This window comes from Cervus canadensis, chromosome 10 (genome assembly GCF_019320065.1).
Source record: "Cervus canadensis isolate Bull #8, Minnesota chromosome 10, ASM1932006v1, whole genome shotgun sequence".
NCBI classification, from domain to species: Eukaryota; Metazoa; Chordata; class Mammalia; order Artiodactyla; family Cervidae; genus Cervus; species Cervus canadensis.
Window position 1 is genome coordinate 35,893,305 of NC_057395.1, and position 15,787 is coordinate 35,909,091.

At 43.6% G+C, this 15,787-nt stretch overlaps 1 long non-coding RNA gene across 1 annotated transcript in view; it reads left to right on the forward strand.

The window, feature by feature from the left end:
- LOC122448176 overlaps positions 1-15,787 on the forward strand; it is a 163,143-nt gene that overhangs the window by 102,941 nt on the left and 44,415 nt on the right. Inside the window, exon 2 of the long non-coding RNA XR_006271533.1 lies at positions 11,948-12,046. This is a non-coding gene — a long non-coding RNA (uncharacterized LOC122448176). The remainder of the gene's footprint in view (positions 1-11,947; positions 12,047-15,787) is intronic.

Sequence of the window (15,787 nt, forward strand, 5' to 3'; positions counted from 1 at the left end):
TGACTTTCACTTTCAGAGAGAAAAGAGGTTGTGAAACTTTCTCCTAGGGGAGCAAGAGGGTGAAGGGATCACAGAATCCTCTTAGGGATTTGCAGGCACACAGAGGTCCTTCTTGAGTCTGAAAGATTGTTGTGTGTTTTTTCTCCACCCATGCTAAGTCCCCAGGTTCAAGTATAATACAGTCGGAGGGTTGGATTCAATGAGAGTTGGGATTTTTCTCGGGGGAGCTGGACATATGGAGTGAGATCATAGGTTATAGGATCAATGGAATATAGGTCTTAGTGGGGTCAAAGCATTGCTAGAATTGAGTACTAGAGGGTGTAAACTGTAAAGATAGGAGAGTGGGTTGCCTGAAGGCAAACTGGACTTCGTTTGTCAATGGAAGGAAGATATGCTGGTTTCCTATTGCTGCTGTCATAGGTTATCACAATTTATTGGCTTAAAACAATACAAATGAGGGACTTCCCTGGCATTTCAGTGATTAAGAATCAACCTGCCAATGCAGGAGACATGGGTTCGATCCCTGGTCAGGTAACTAAGATCCCACATGCCATGGGACAATTAAGCCCTCACACCACAACTAGAGAGTCCCACATGACATAACAAAAGATCCCACATACTGCAAATAAGACTGATGCAGCCAAATAGATAAATAAATATTTGAAAAAGTAAAATGAAACAATACAAATGTATTATTTTATCATTCTTAGAGGTCAGCATTCTGAAGTGGGTCTCAATGATGGGCTGAAGGCACTGTGTTGGCTGGGCTGTGTTCCTTTCTGGAGGCTCCAGGGGCAAGTCCACACCTCGGCCTTTTCCAGCCCACAGAGGTCACCCACATTCCTCAGCTTGTGGTCCTCTTTCTTCATCTTCAAAGCCGGCAATAGTGCGTCACGTTCTTCTCACATAGCATCATTCTGACATCCTCTTCGACTTCCCTTTTCCACATTAAAGGGTTCTTGTGGTTGTCTGAGGCCCATCTGGGTAATGCAGGATACTTTCTCTGTGAGGTCAGCTGCTTAATAACCTTAATCCCTCTTTGCCATCTAATGCGCCTTATTCACAGATTCTAGGAATCAGAACATAGATATCTTTGGGTGTGTGGGTCAGGGGGAGGGGCGGTGTCATTATTCTACCTACACAGGAGGAGTGTAGACAAGGTAAAAACAAAGTCTAGGTATGACCATGGGAGTGAGGGCATGAGTGGGGGAAAAGGTCACATTATTGGAGGAGAGAAGGTTCAGGAAATGAGAGGCTAGGCTGTTGCAAGGAGTGTCTGAGAGAATACTGAACACACCCAGAATTAGAATGGAAATAGTATTGGAGAGAATGAGAGTTAATAAGGAAATAAAAATCATTAATGAATGGAGAGTGAATTAATGAATGCTTCACCTGGTGAATTGCTTCATATCAAGTTTCCTCTCTGACATGCCAGCCTCCTCTCTGTATCGAGGGAAAAACATTTTCCAAGCTCTGCTTCTTTGGAAGCAGTTTCATAAAAGGTAAATGAGTGAGAGAGATTTTCATGAATGCAGAAGTCCCATATTCCATGTCTCAAGGGGAGCTCTCATAATTGTATTGTTTCGTATTTTTCAAAATGTTTAAACATCTATTATCTTCATATGTGCTGAACTGTGAAGTGGAAACAGACAAACCATGTTGTTCCTCTTTCTTATTTTGGAAAAGAAGAGATTGATTATAGCAAAGAAGTGGAAACATTAAATCGACCCTGTGCCCATTCAGTTACTGAGCTGAGTTATTGAATATATTGCAAAAAATACAATAAAATGTATCATCTAGTTTCTGTCCTCCAAGACGTGGAACTCTCGGGTCAAAAACCCCTTGGAGAACCTGATGAAAGATAATTTTTTGCCCCTAAAAAGGCACATACACAGAAAATTTTACTTATAATTTCATGACATCCCCAGTTTCCCTGGAGTCTTAAGGGGTCCACACATCCCAGGATAAAAACCTCTTGTCTAAATGCTGGAGTAAAACCATACTCAGTAGAAATGGAGTTAACAACAGTAAGTCACAAGGGAAGGTATGATAAGGCACCAAATGAGTGGTACAGAAAGCAGGAGTTGTGAGTCCTGAAACCAGTGCATCGCTGAACTGGGGAATAAATAAAGATTGCATGGGATCATAAAGAATTGAGATGATTACCTGAAAAGCGGAGAGACAGAATTTTAGGCAAAAAAAGGGAAAAGGGAGAAATTGGAAATTAGTTTAGAATGCTTGGGGGACTGTCAATAGACCAGTCTGACTATCTGTGAAATGGGAGCAAAATGACTTCTATGGTGTATTTGTGAAAGAGAAATAAAATTCTTGATGGAAGGAGCCCTCTAAACATTATTAATATGGTAGATAGATTTGTTTCTGGATAAGTTAATATTGTCATTGATTCTGTAGAGATTTCTAAATGTGTGCTAAACACTTTTAAAAGGTCTCTTATCTTTAAAAGAAAACACTGAAGCAGAAAAAAGTAACTTTCTCCTAATCCAAGTGAGAAGGTTCTCCTAAGATCATATAAGAGCTCTTTGAATGTTACATTTTTTCCAATGACTTTCATGCATCTTTTAAATGTTCTTATCTTTATCTGAAAAACTGAGTTATGAATACCAAACAAAGGCCTTTGTTTTTAACCAGGGTAAATAATGCTTTCGTTGCTTCAAGAGTTGGGGTAAGATCCAAAACTCATCCTTTGTTCCTCTTTCCCCTAGCCTTCTTTTGCTCTCTCCTAGATATGAGCTGCCATGTGGTCAGGGAGGAAGTAAAGTGGTCAGTGCATTTTGACTACTTTAAAGAGAGAGTCAAATCTGACGAACACAATATCAAATGCAAAACAGATGGACAATGGTTAATAATTCTATCTAGAGCTCTGAGTTGCTGCACTGGAATCTAGATTGGAGGCATCACAGGGAAGAATCCTCTACAGGATTCATCAAGGGACTGAATTACACTAAAATGAGATCCAGTTTCAGAATGTGGAAACTATGATGAAATCCCCTAAAAGCAGGTTTTTCTGAGCTAAATTCCCCTCTAGCAGTATAGCCATTGAGAGTAATTTCAAGCATCAAAGAATCATAGAATGTTAGGACTGGAATGGATCTTAGTGTCCTCCAGTCTGACTCCATAACTGATGCTTGAGTTTCCTCTCTGACATGCCAGCCTCCTCTCTGAAAAGACCTCTGGAAAAAGGCTAAGTCAGTGGTGTGCTGGGAAATGCTTACCAACTGGATCCCCAAAGGAGGGGGAGACACCGTGACTTATAGCTTTGCCAGTTTCCATGGTGTAAATACTCCCTCTGTGACCTATTCAAGCTTCCAACATGGCATCACCATTATATTTCCACCATACACATATGATAGAAATAACCTCAGGAACACAGGTAACAGTAAAACATAGTAAAATAATCAGGAGGAAGTGATAAACTTGGAATAATTTTACCTTTCAAAAAGTATAATTATGATGTTATAAGATTTAACTTATAATAATGTAATAATTTGGCCCTTGGAGCTAGAACGAACTGGCTCCTTTGCACCACTGATAAGAGCCCTTAAATAGGATGGAGATCACCCTCCCAAGGAAGGCTGTCAGCTGGTTCTGATCCATGGCGACTCCCTGCTGTCACTGCCCAGCAGTCTCTGCTCGGCCTGTCTTCTCTGCCTCACTTCCATTTCTCTATAGTTGCTTCTAACAGTCAACACCACTCAGAAAAATAAACTCCAACTGGATTAGTGATCTAAATGCAAAAATATAACTCTTAAAGAATTAGGAGGTAGTTGGATGTTTTGGGGGCAGGATAGACATCTAAGAATGGTATAGAATTGAGGGATTGGGGGCAGGAGGAGAAGGGGACGACAGAGGATGAGATGGTTGGATGGCATCACCGACTTGATGGACATGGGTTTGAATGGACTCCAGGAGTTGGTGATGGACAGGGAGGCCTGGCATGCTGGGATTCATGGGGTCACAAAGAGTCAGACACGACTGAGTGACTGAACTGAACTGAGAAACTATGAAAAAAAAAAAAAAAAAGGATGAACAGACTTGATTTAATAATTTAAGACCTTTGTGTAAGAAAATATATCATTACTCAAAAGTTCAAGGAAAGTCACAGAATGGGAGAAAATAAAATTAAGTACTGTATCTAGCAGGTTAGTAGCCATACCTGATATATAAAAGCACTTAGAAACTAATTAGAAAAGATACATGCACACCCATGTAAATTACAGCATTATTCACAATAGCCAAGATTTGGAAACAACCTAAGTGCCCATCAAATAATGAATGGATACAGAAGATACAGTGTACATATACGATGGAATACTACTCAACTGTGGGGCTTCTCAGGTGGTCAGTGGTAAAGAATCCACCTGCCAATGCAGGAGATGCAAAAGACGAGGGTTCAATCTCTGGGTCAGGAAGATCCTCTGGAGGAGGAAATGGCAACCCACTCCAGTCTTCTTGCCTGGAAAATTTCATGGACAGAGGATCCTGACAGGTTACAGTCCATGTGGTTGCAAAGAGTTGGACACTAAGTGAGCACACACACATATACGCAGCACTACTCAACCATAAAAAAGATAAAATCTCACATTTGACCTTGATGGTACTATGCTAAGTGAAATAAGTAGACAAAGTAAGACAAATACCGTACGATTTCACTCATAGGTTGAATTTATAAAACTAACAAAATAAGTAAAGAAATCAAACCAAACAAAAACAAAAGGTTGATACAGAGAACAGAGTAGTGGTTACCAGCAGGGAAGGGGTTGTGTAAGGGGGTTAAGATGGCGAAATGGATAAATGGGGTCATTCATATGGTAATGGCTGGACACTAAAATTTTGGTCGTGAGCTTGCTGTGAGGTACACAGAAGTAGAAATATAATGTTGTACACATGAAACTTATGTAATGTTGTAAAGCAATGTTACCTCAATAGAAAATTAATTAAAAGGTCTTAGAAATCAAAAGGAAGACAAAAATACAATTGAAAAATGAGTCAAGGAAATGAACAAGTAGAGATCACAATAAGATGATGAGATAACCTTTTCACCTCACAGATTAGTAAACATTAAAATGTTTGATAACCCCAGTGTGGGGGAAGCCATGGTAAACAGAGATTTACACACTGTTGATCAGAGTGTAAATCAATGCAATCAACATGAAGAGGGGAAGACAGTAACATTTAAAACAGAAAAATAAGTATAAAAATATATATCCCTTGACACAACAGTTTTGTTATGAATTTATTTAAAATTTTAAGATTGAGCTAAGGTCTGTGTACAAAATCTTTTTTTTCACAGTATGGTGGTACATTCATAATATTGGAAACAATAAATGTTCTTTAATAGGAAACTTGGGCTTCCCTGGTGGCTTAGACGGTAAAGAATCTGCCTGCAATGAGGGAGACCTGCATTCAATCCCTGGGTTGGGAAGATCCCCTGGAGAAGGAAATGGCAACCCCACTCCAGTATTCTTGCCTGGAGAAATTCCATGGGCAGAGGAACCTGGCAGGCTACAAGTCCATGGGGTCACAAAGAGTCAGACATGACTGAGCAACTATCACTCACTTATTAGGAAGCTGGTTAGAAACCTATGGGATTGCCACAGAATATAAGACCATTAAACTGTTATTTAAAGATCTGCATGTGCAAATAAAAGTGGTTTCCAAGACTACGTCATTAAGTGGAAAAAAGATACCAGGCATAGTGTTTAGAATTACCCCACTTATGTAAATTTAAAAGGATATGTGTATATATTTGTATAATCATGTGTTTTATCTGGAAAGAAATAAAGGGTACTGTGGCCAGTACTGTTGGGTAGAGAGACTAGAAGTTGGAAGAGGAAAGATGTTTACCTTTCATTTTCTATCTCTTTATATTTAAAAAATACCAGGTTCATGCATCACCTTTACTTAGAGAATAAACTCTTTTTCCCCCCAGATATAAAGGAGTGTCTTAGTTCTGACTCTCCAGAAACAGACATCAGGACAAAGACTTGAGTGTAAGGGTTCATTTGGGAGTTGAACTTGAGAAACTTGAGTAGGGGATGGAGGAAGGGAGCCAGGAAAGGGAAGGCTGTCAATCAAGAGTGTGCTGTCAATCAAGTTACCACTGAGAGCAAAAGAATGGCTAAGATCCAGTGAAAAAATCAAAACACAGAGTTAACCCTTCAACAGGTGCATGTCCATTAGCTCCTGTGGGTCACTGATTGAAATCTGCTCTGGGGCATTCATTCCATGGCTTACACAAAGACAGAGAAGCTCTGGTGGCCTGGGGAAGTCTCAGGCAGAGGTGGGGCAGCCTGCCTGGTGATGGTGAGTGGAGGGATGTGAGTGAGGCACTGGCTACATCTGCTGCAGAGACCACAGCCACAGGACCAGACCCTAATACATCAATTTGTTGTTGCTTAGTCGCTCAGTCGTGTCCGACTCTATTGCGACCCCCTGGACTGTAACCCTCCAGGTTCCTCTGTCCATGGGATTTCCCAGGCAGGAATACTAGAACGGGTTGCCATTTCCTTCTCCAGGGGATTGTCCCAACCCAGAGATCAAACCCGCATCTCCTTCATTGGCAGGCACATTCTTTACCCCTGAGCCACCGGGGAAGCCCAGTACATCATTAGTATATGCATATTTGCTGACCTAGGAATTTTGGCTAGAATCTCCCTCCTGATATGTAATAACCTACCTCAGCCTGATTGAAAAATATAGTAAGACAGATTTTTATTATAGAATTGTTTTTGATTTTTTTAAATTGAAGTATAATTGATTTATAATGTTGTGTTAATTTCCGCTATACAGCCAAGTGATTCAGTTATTTCTTTCTAAAATATTCTTTTCCATTATGGTTTAGCACAAGGTACTGAATATAGTTCCCTGTGCTATACAATAGGACTTTGTAGTTTATCCATTCTATATATACTAACCTGCATCTTCTGACCCCAAACTCCTACTCCATCCCTCCCCCACCCCTTCCCCCTTGGCCACAGCAAGTCTATTCTCTATGTCTGAGTCAGTTTCTGTTTCATAGAGAGTTTCTTTGTGTAATATTTTAGATTCCACATAAAAGTGATATCATATAGTATATCTTTCTCTTTATGACTTACTTCATTTAGTATGATAATCTCTGAGTACATCAGTTCAGTTCAGTTCAGTCACTCAGTTGTGTCCGACTCTTCGTGACCCCATGAATCGCAGCATGCCAGACCTCCCTGTCCATCACCAACTCCTGGAGTCCACTCAAACCCATGTCCATCGAGTCAGTGATGCCATCAAACCATCTCATCCTCTGTCATCCCCTTCTCCTGCCCCCAATCCCTCCCAGCATCAAGGTCTTTTCCAATGAGTCAACTCTTAGCATGAGATGGCCAAAGTACTGGAGTTTCAGCTTCAGCATCAGTCCTTCCAATGAACACCCAGGACTTATATCCTTCAGGATGGACTGGTTGGATCTCCTTGCAGTCCAAGGAACTCTCAAGAGTCTTCTCCAACACTATAGTTCAAAAGCATCAATTTTTCGGTGCTCATCTTTCTTCACAATCCAACTCTCATATCCATACATGAACACTGGAAAAACCATAGCCTTGACTAGACGGACCTTTGTTGGCAAAGTAATGTTTCTGCTTTGTAATATGCTGTCTAGGTTGGTCATAACTTTCCTTCCAAGGAGTAAGCGTCTTTTAATTTCATGGCTGCAATCATCATCTGCAGTGATTTTGGAGCCCAAAACAATAAAGTCTGACACTGTTTTCACTGTCTCCCCATCTATTTCCCATGAAGTGATAGGACCAGATGCCATGATCTTAGTTTTCTGAATTTTAAGCTTAAGCTTTTTCACTGTCCCCTTTCACTTTCATCAAGAGGCTTTTTAGTTCCTCTTCACTTTCTGCCATAAGGGTGGTGTCATCTGCATATCTGAGGTTATTGATATTTCTCCCAGCAGTCTTGATTCCAGCTTGTGCTTCTTCCAGCCCAGCATTTCTCATGATGTACTCTGCATATAAGTTAAATAAGCAGGGTGATAATATACAGCCTTGACGTACTCCTTTTCCTGTTTGGAACCAGTCTGTTTTTCCATGTCCAGTTCTAACTGTTGCTTCCTGACCTGCGTACAGGTTTCTCAAGAGGCAGGTCAGGTGGTCTGGTATTCCCATCTCTTTCAGAATTTTCCACAGTTTATTGTGATCCACACAGTCAAAGGCTTTGGCATAGCCAATAAAGCAGAAATAGATGTTTTTCTGGAACTCTTGCTTTTTTGATGATCCAGCGGATGTTGGCAATTTGATCTCTGATTCCTCTGCCTTTTCTAAAACCAGCTTGAACATCTGGAAGTTCACGGTGCATGTATTGCTGAAGCCTGGCTTGGAGAATTTTGAGCATTACTTTACATCAGCGATGCCACAAATGGCATCATTTTATTCTTTTTTGTGGCTGAGTAGTACTCCATTGTGTACATGCACCACATCTTCTTTCTCCATTCCTCTGTCGATGGACATTTAGGTTGTTTCCGTGTCTTGGCTGTTGTGAATAGTGCTGCTATGAACACTGGGGGGCATGTATCACTTTGAATTATAGTTTTCTCCAGTACATGCCCAGAAGTGGGATTGCTAAATCATATAGTAAATCTATTTTTAGTTTTCTGAGGAACCGCATACTATTCTCCATAGTGGCTGTACCAACTTATGTTCCCACCAACAGTGTAGAAGGATTCCCTTTTCTCCACACCCTCTCCAGCATTTATTATTTGTAAACAGAATTATTTTCAATATAGTAGAACCAAAACAAAAACCCAATGTGAATGTGAAGCAGTAGGGGATGAACTGAATGCATTGTGGTGTATTCTCTGTAAGAAGCCAAGAGAAAAAGTGAGATATATCTTGTTAATAACTTTCATGGCAAAAATCTCTGAAGCACATTACAATATCTGTAGCAGGGTCTCATTTTTGTAAAGGAAAAATCAAGCAGGTAAAAACACAAAGTCCCAATCCTATGTGTATGCATTTGTGTGTACACAGAAAAAGGTCAGGAAAAGTAAACAAATTGCAGGAGTGAATGGAATTTAAAGTATATGTTGTTGTATATTTGAATGCATTGTTATGTGTTTTAATTTATTGTAATACCCACATTATATTAAAAAGGGGGGCTAGCAATAATATATATTTCATAGATCACTGCAGGGACTAACTGAGGTAATACATGTAAAATTCCTAACACAAAGGCCCACATATAGTCAATCTTCAATAAATGATTGGTGTCAAAGGAGATGACTTTTCCAGACTGGAGAAACCTTGGGTGTGAAGTGAGCCAGACATTCTCCACCTCCTCCCACATCTCTTTATTGGCCCATCATTCGGAACCAGCAACAAGAGCCTCCTGCCAGCCAAGCACTGGGGATGCTTCAGGAAAGAGGACCAAGCTCTAACTTCGCAGACTCACATTCTAATAATCAAATAAACATGCATCAGCCACGTGGTAATGATGCTCTGGAAGAAGATAAAGTTGGCCGAGGGGGTAGGGATGTCCGAGGTGGGGTTGCTATTGTTTACAGATGGTCTCTTATAAAGTGGAGTTTGAGACTTTGAAGATGTCAAAGGAGAAAGCTTTGAATATCTGAAGAAGATCCCCTGGAGGAGGAAACGGCAACCCATTCCAGTATTCTTGCTGGGAAAATCCCACAGACAGAGGAGACTGGTGAGCTGCAGTCCATGGGTCACAAAGAGTTGGACACAATTGAGCATGCACATGCACATGTGTGCTCACATACACACACACACACACACACACACACACACACACCCCTGAGAAATAAGCCATCTGAGAATAGGGAAGAGCAAGTGCAAAGGCCCTGAGGCAGCTGTACTTGGCCAATTTGAGGACAAGCCAGGACACTGGTATGGCTGGAGCAGAGTGGGCCGGGGGAGAGGGGAGAGGTAGGCAGGGAGGTCTCACAGGTGGAAGGTTCTAGAGTGTGTGGATATGGATGGACTTGTGGCAAGGCAGGGTAGTTCCACAGAATGAGATGTAAAATGATCGGGGGGTGGGGTGGGGATTAAGCTTGCCTTGATGTTTTCACATCACTGGTCGTAGTGCACAAAATGGACTGGGAGAGGGGCAGGTGGGCAAGGGAGATGGGATGAAAGTCCTGCTTTACAAGGTGGGAGAAGGAAGACCATGGAAGCAAGTATGGAGAAGAAGGGGAGGGGATCTTGTGAAAAAGAGCTAAAAGGTGAAACCAGCAGAACCTGGAAATTCACTAGCTGTGAATTATAAAGAAGACCTTAGGAAAAAAAATGGAGCCAAGAATGAAGCTTAGTGACAGAAACTGCTGCAAGAATGGCTCTCAGTCTTGAGGAAAAGGACTGCCCAGGATGGAAGTTTCCAGCCTGTTGACCAACCACATTCCTTTCTACCTAGCACACCCTTGAATTCTCCAGGTGCACCAATTACTGAGTTACTCAGAATGCCTTTACCCTACTTGGCTACCTAGGGAATTCCTCTTCATTCTTCAAAACCCAGCTCAGGCATCACCACCACCGTACAGCTCAAATGAATCATTGACTCTTCTGCATCACTTTCAGCCTCATGCACAACCTAGTGCACAGCTTCCCAACCAATGTGAAGTAGTACATTGTGTGAGCACATAGATCCTAGGTGTGCCCTTGAACTGTCCAACTGGGCCTAGAGTAGCTGCAGCCCCTGGCCAGTCCCCTTCAGCTACCAATAGCACATCCATGGACCCTAGAGTACCTCACAAATGCTACCATTTTCTGTACATCCCACGCTCTGGGGGAAGAAACAGATGCACTAAGGATGTCATGTTGGAACTTTTAGTCTCAGTTTCCAGTAAGGCCACAAGCAATAGATAAAATATTCCAAAATGTGCACGTGAGTTCTTCAGCTTCACACTTAGCACCAGGGTCATGTATAATAAACTGTGTGTGTAATATCAGAAATAAAACCATTTTCTTTGTTAAAAAAAAAATTCCAAAATGAACTGAAAGATTTGCAAGGAATGCTTATAAAAACCAGTTTTCTACTGTCAGTCCACCACCCACCCCCAGACCATACCAGATAACTAAAGGGCCAAGAAAAGAACAGCTGTGAACAGAATTTGGAGGAAGAGAGCTAACCTGTGGGTTCCACCTGGAAGAATGGCATGTCTCCCTCAAAACAACATGCAGAGGCTTTGAGGAAGCATGTGGAGGTTTAAACTATGTCCCCGAAGCTGGGGGACACAGTGGGCTGAAGTCTGATGGAGTCTGGAGGGAGAGCCTGGCGGGTCAGCCACTCTGACAGCCAACCGGGAGAGGTAGCCGCCTGGGGACTGGCTAGCCCTCAGCGTTGAGGGGCAGAAGGCTCCCAGGGTTTCCAGAGGGCAGGAGGAGGGCCAAGCAGACACCGACCACTGGAAGAAGGAGTCAGAACCACAGCTGGGGGTGCACTGGTGGGTAGGGGCACTTTGCTCCTGCTGACCTCAGCCTGCAGTCCATACAAGGGGGAGAGGCAGGCAGAGTTTTCTGGGTGAAGTGAAGTGTGACGCTTTTGATTGTCACAGGAGATTGGCCACATTAATTACTAAAATGAAGTGATGCTTTGAGATTTAAGTGATTGGGGCATTTCTCATATCTAAATGGTACCAGGAGAGTAATGGGCACCTAGTTTTCACCCACCAAATGCTCTAAAGGGAGACTGCAGCGAGAATAAACTTCCCTTCTCGCTGCCCACTGGGATCCTGGCTCACCCATCCTCACAGGTGCAGCTCTGTCTGCATCCCCGCCCCCCCCATGTTTGCATCAGCTCCTTGAGAATAAGGCCCATCCTTACCTGTCAGGTCCTTGGACTTGGTGCAGTGCTGGGTGCACAGGGGCACTGTGGCGTTTGGTGGATGGACCCAACTGCCATCCCATCACGCGCTGCGTTTCTGTTTCCTTCTTCCCAGTTTTCTCATTTGGAGCTCCTCACCTCTGAGCCTGGAAGGAGTTGCAGGTGAGGACAGAATGGTCATCCTCCACCCCTAGCTCAGCCCTCGGGCCACCAGGTGAGTCCTGTGGGGCTGACACCCAACACCAGTTCCCTTCAGCTGCCAGCACCTCTTCATCGCAGCATGCCTTCCAAAAACCATTCCTTCCTGCTTTCCTTCTCTGAAGTTTATTTCCATCTCTCCCCAAAGGTCACCTGCTATACCACTGCTTCCCCATCACCCAATGGAGTGTTACTTCTTCCTTACCTGCGCGAGTTAGGTGTGACTTTCCTTCTTCATTTTGGTTCACTTAGAATTCCTCGCATGTGGTGACGCAGGTGTCCTGATGTCTACGTCACTACCTTGCTACGTCATATGTCCCTACATCATGTATCACTACGTCTGTGTTACGGGAGTCACCACAGCCACGTCACATGTCACTTCATCTGTGTTACGGGAGTCACCACAGCTACATCACAGGGCACTACATCTGTGTTAGGGCATCCCCACAGCTACCTCATACGTCACTATGTCTGTGACACGGGCGTCCCTACATCTGTGTCATACGTCACTATGTCTGTGATACGGGCGTCCCCACAGCTACCTCATATGTCACTGCGTCTGTGATAATGGGCATCCGCACAGCTACCTCAGGCGTCACTGTGTCTGTGATACGAGTGTCCCTACAGTTACGTCATACGTCACTGCATCTGTGATACGGGCGTCCGCACAATTACGTCATACGTCATTACGCCTGTGACACGGGCATCCCTGCGTCTACATCATATGTCATTGCATCTGTGATATGGGCGTCCCCACAGTTACATCACAGGTCACTATATCTGTGATACGGGTGTCCCCACAGCTACCTCATACGTCAGTACGTCTGTGACACGGGTGTGCCTACATCTACATCATACGTCACTACGTCTGTGATACGAGTGTCCCCACAGTTATGTCATACGTCACTGCATCTGTGATATGGGCGTCCCCACAGCTACCTCATACGTCACTGTGTCTGTGATATGGGCGTCCCCACAGTTACATCACAGGTCACTACGTCTGTGACACGGGCATCCCTACATCTACGTCATATGTCACTGCATCTGTGATACAGGCGTCCCTACATCTATGTCATACATCACAACGTCTGTGATACGAGTGTCCCTATAGTTATGTCATACGTCACTGCATCTGTGATATGGGCGTCCCCACAGTTACATCACAGGTCACTACGTCTGTGACACGGGCACCCCTACATCTACCTCATACGTCACTACATCTGTAATATGGGTTTCCCCCATATGTCACACATCACTGCATCTGATATGGGCGTTCCTACTTCTATGTCATTCGTCTGTGTTAGAAGCATTGGGGGGGGTAATGAGGATGCTTACAACCATCACCAAGAACTGCCTCGTGCCTCCCTCTGAACCACTGCCACGTGAGTCATCCACATGTTGCTCAGGCTATGCAGCTGGCTGATCTCTGGGACCTGCCAGTCTCCAAGGTGGGACTCGATTTAGCTGCAAAGGGAGAGCGTAGTGGCACCAAGCTTAGTCTCCAGCTCCACCCGTTTGCAGGCACCCCAGGCCTTTCCCAGCCCTGCCTCTCGTGCCCTTTGGTTTCTACTCAGCTGCATCTTCACTTTGCACCTTCCTGGCCTTGGGGTCTTACTTCCCAGGCCTGATGCCAGGGCTCCTGGATCTGCTTCTCCCACCTGGAGCTCTGGTCCCCACCTGCCCAGCAGCTCTGGATCCTAGGAGCTGTAGGATCTGCTGACCGAATCTCTACTAATGGATCTTTCTGGCCATCCCCGTTCAGCTGCATCCCAGCCTGGTATGGTTGGTCATGAAATCTGGAAGTAATTCAGGTTTTATTAGAAATGGTAGGGGCAAATGACATATTATAGCACTTATATGGGGAATCTATAAAAAATGATACAAATGAACTTATTTACAAAATAGAAATAGACTCACAGACATAGAAAACAAACTTACAGTTACCGAAGGGGAAAGGGCAGGGTCATGGAGTATCTGTAAACTAGAAGTTTGGGATTAAACATATGCATTACCATATATAAAATAGAAAATCAACAAGGTCCTACTGTATAGCATAGGGAACTATATTCAGTATATTTTAATAACCTATAATGGAAGAGAATCTAAAAAGAACCTATAATGGAAAAGAATCTAAAACTGAATCATTTTACTATATACCTGGGAAAAACACAACATTGTTAATCAACTACATTTCAATTTTTAAAAAAGGTAAAATAAATGATAGGGACAAAGTTAGGAGGTGAGAAAAATTATCCGATGCCAACGATTACAGAATGGCAACTCACTCTGGTATTCTTGCTTGGGAAATTCCATGGACAGAGGAGACTGATGCTACAATCCATGGGGTCACGAAAGAGTTGGACACAGCTTAGCTACTAAACAACAACAAAAGATCACCTGAGCCCAACTGGAAAGAAGGTGTTTCTGAAGACCTCAGAAAAACGTTGCAAGCTGTCTTCTGGCTTAAGTTGTCTGTCTGCAGCTATGACACGCAGTCATGACTGCCCACACCATTATTTGGAGACTCAGTTAGTATTAAAAATGTCTAATAAAGTATGCTTCACATTGGTAAAACTCTGGAAACAAGAATAGAATTTTGTTTAGTCTGGCAGAAATTACTAAAACAATCATAAATGAAAACCACGTTCCTTGATTCTGTGAGCTACGGAGCACGAAACGCTCTTAATTCCAAAGGTTTTGGTAAACGGGAGATTACTTGCAGTATGTGAATGGAATGACTTCCTCTTTGCCAAACTACACACGAGGAAGTCTCAGGTACCTACTAGGCATCTAAGCACAATGACCAGTAGGGAATTAGGTATACTTCTGAAATGTGGGAGAAGAAACTTGGCTGAACACATCCATTTGCAAACTGTTAGCTCATGGATGGTGTATTAGTCATAAGTCAGGGTGAGAGCCCAGAGAAACAAAATAAGAGTTCAGGATTGGAAAACTGGGAGCACAGAAAAAAGTGTTTTATTAAGTTAGAAAACCATACACGAGGAAAGGCGATAACCTCCCTTATGAAGTATTTGCTGCATTCTCCCTCTATGGATGGGCCCACTGATATTCCTTCACTTCCTCCTTATCAAATACAAACCCCATCACGCTCCTCGCCTGGGGCATCGTCCTCAGAGATCAGCAGAGGATGGCTGTAGGCAGGACTACAGGAGAGGCAGAAACTCCCAACCCACTTTTTCCAGATCCCAATTCTAGGATCCAGGCTCTGCCCATGGCCCTCTCCCCTCACAGGGGGAGGGAAGGTGCAGAGTTTAGGAGCTCAGGGTTCTGGGTGGAAACCTTCACATCTCCCCTGGCACAGGGCAGGCACCGGAGTGCCCCCTTCCACTTGAGGCACCTGCCAAAGATTCCCAGGGCCTCACAGAACCACCATCTTCTTCTTCAGGCCTCATACCACCTCTGCTTTCCCATCGCAGGAAGAGACATTGGCACCATGACCTCAGGGTCACCCCGAAGATGCCTGCCCTTCACTATCCTTCAATGAGGGACACAGGCTTTCATCCTCAGAGATGGGGCTGCACTGTGAACTAGAGTTTCCCAACCTCTAGGCCAGTTGTCAGTGTATCAGTAAACTGATCCCCTAGGGCCTTGGGCACCTGGGCACCCGTAGCATCCCTCACCACCCCTCAGCATGGTCCCAGCAATGGTATAAATGTGCCCATTCCCTGTGGCAGCCATGACATGCAGATAGTCTACACGACAGCAGATCATCCTAGTGAGTAGCTTCTGCTGAGGA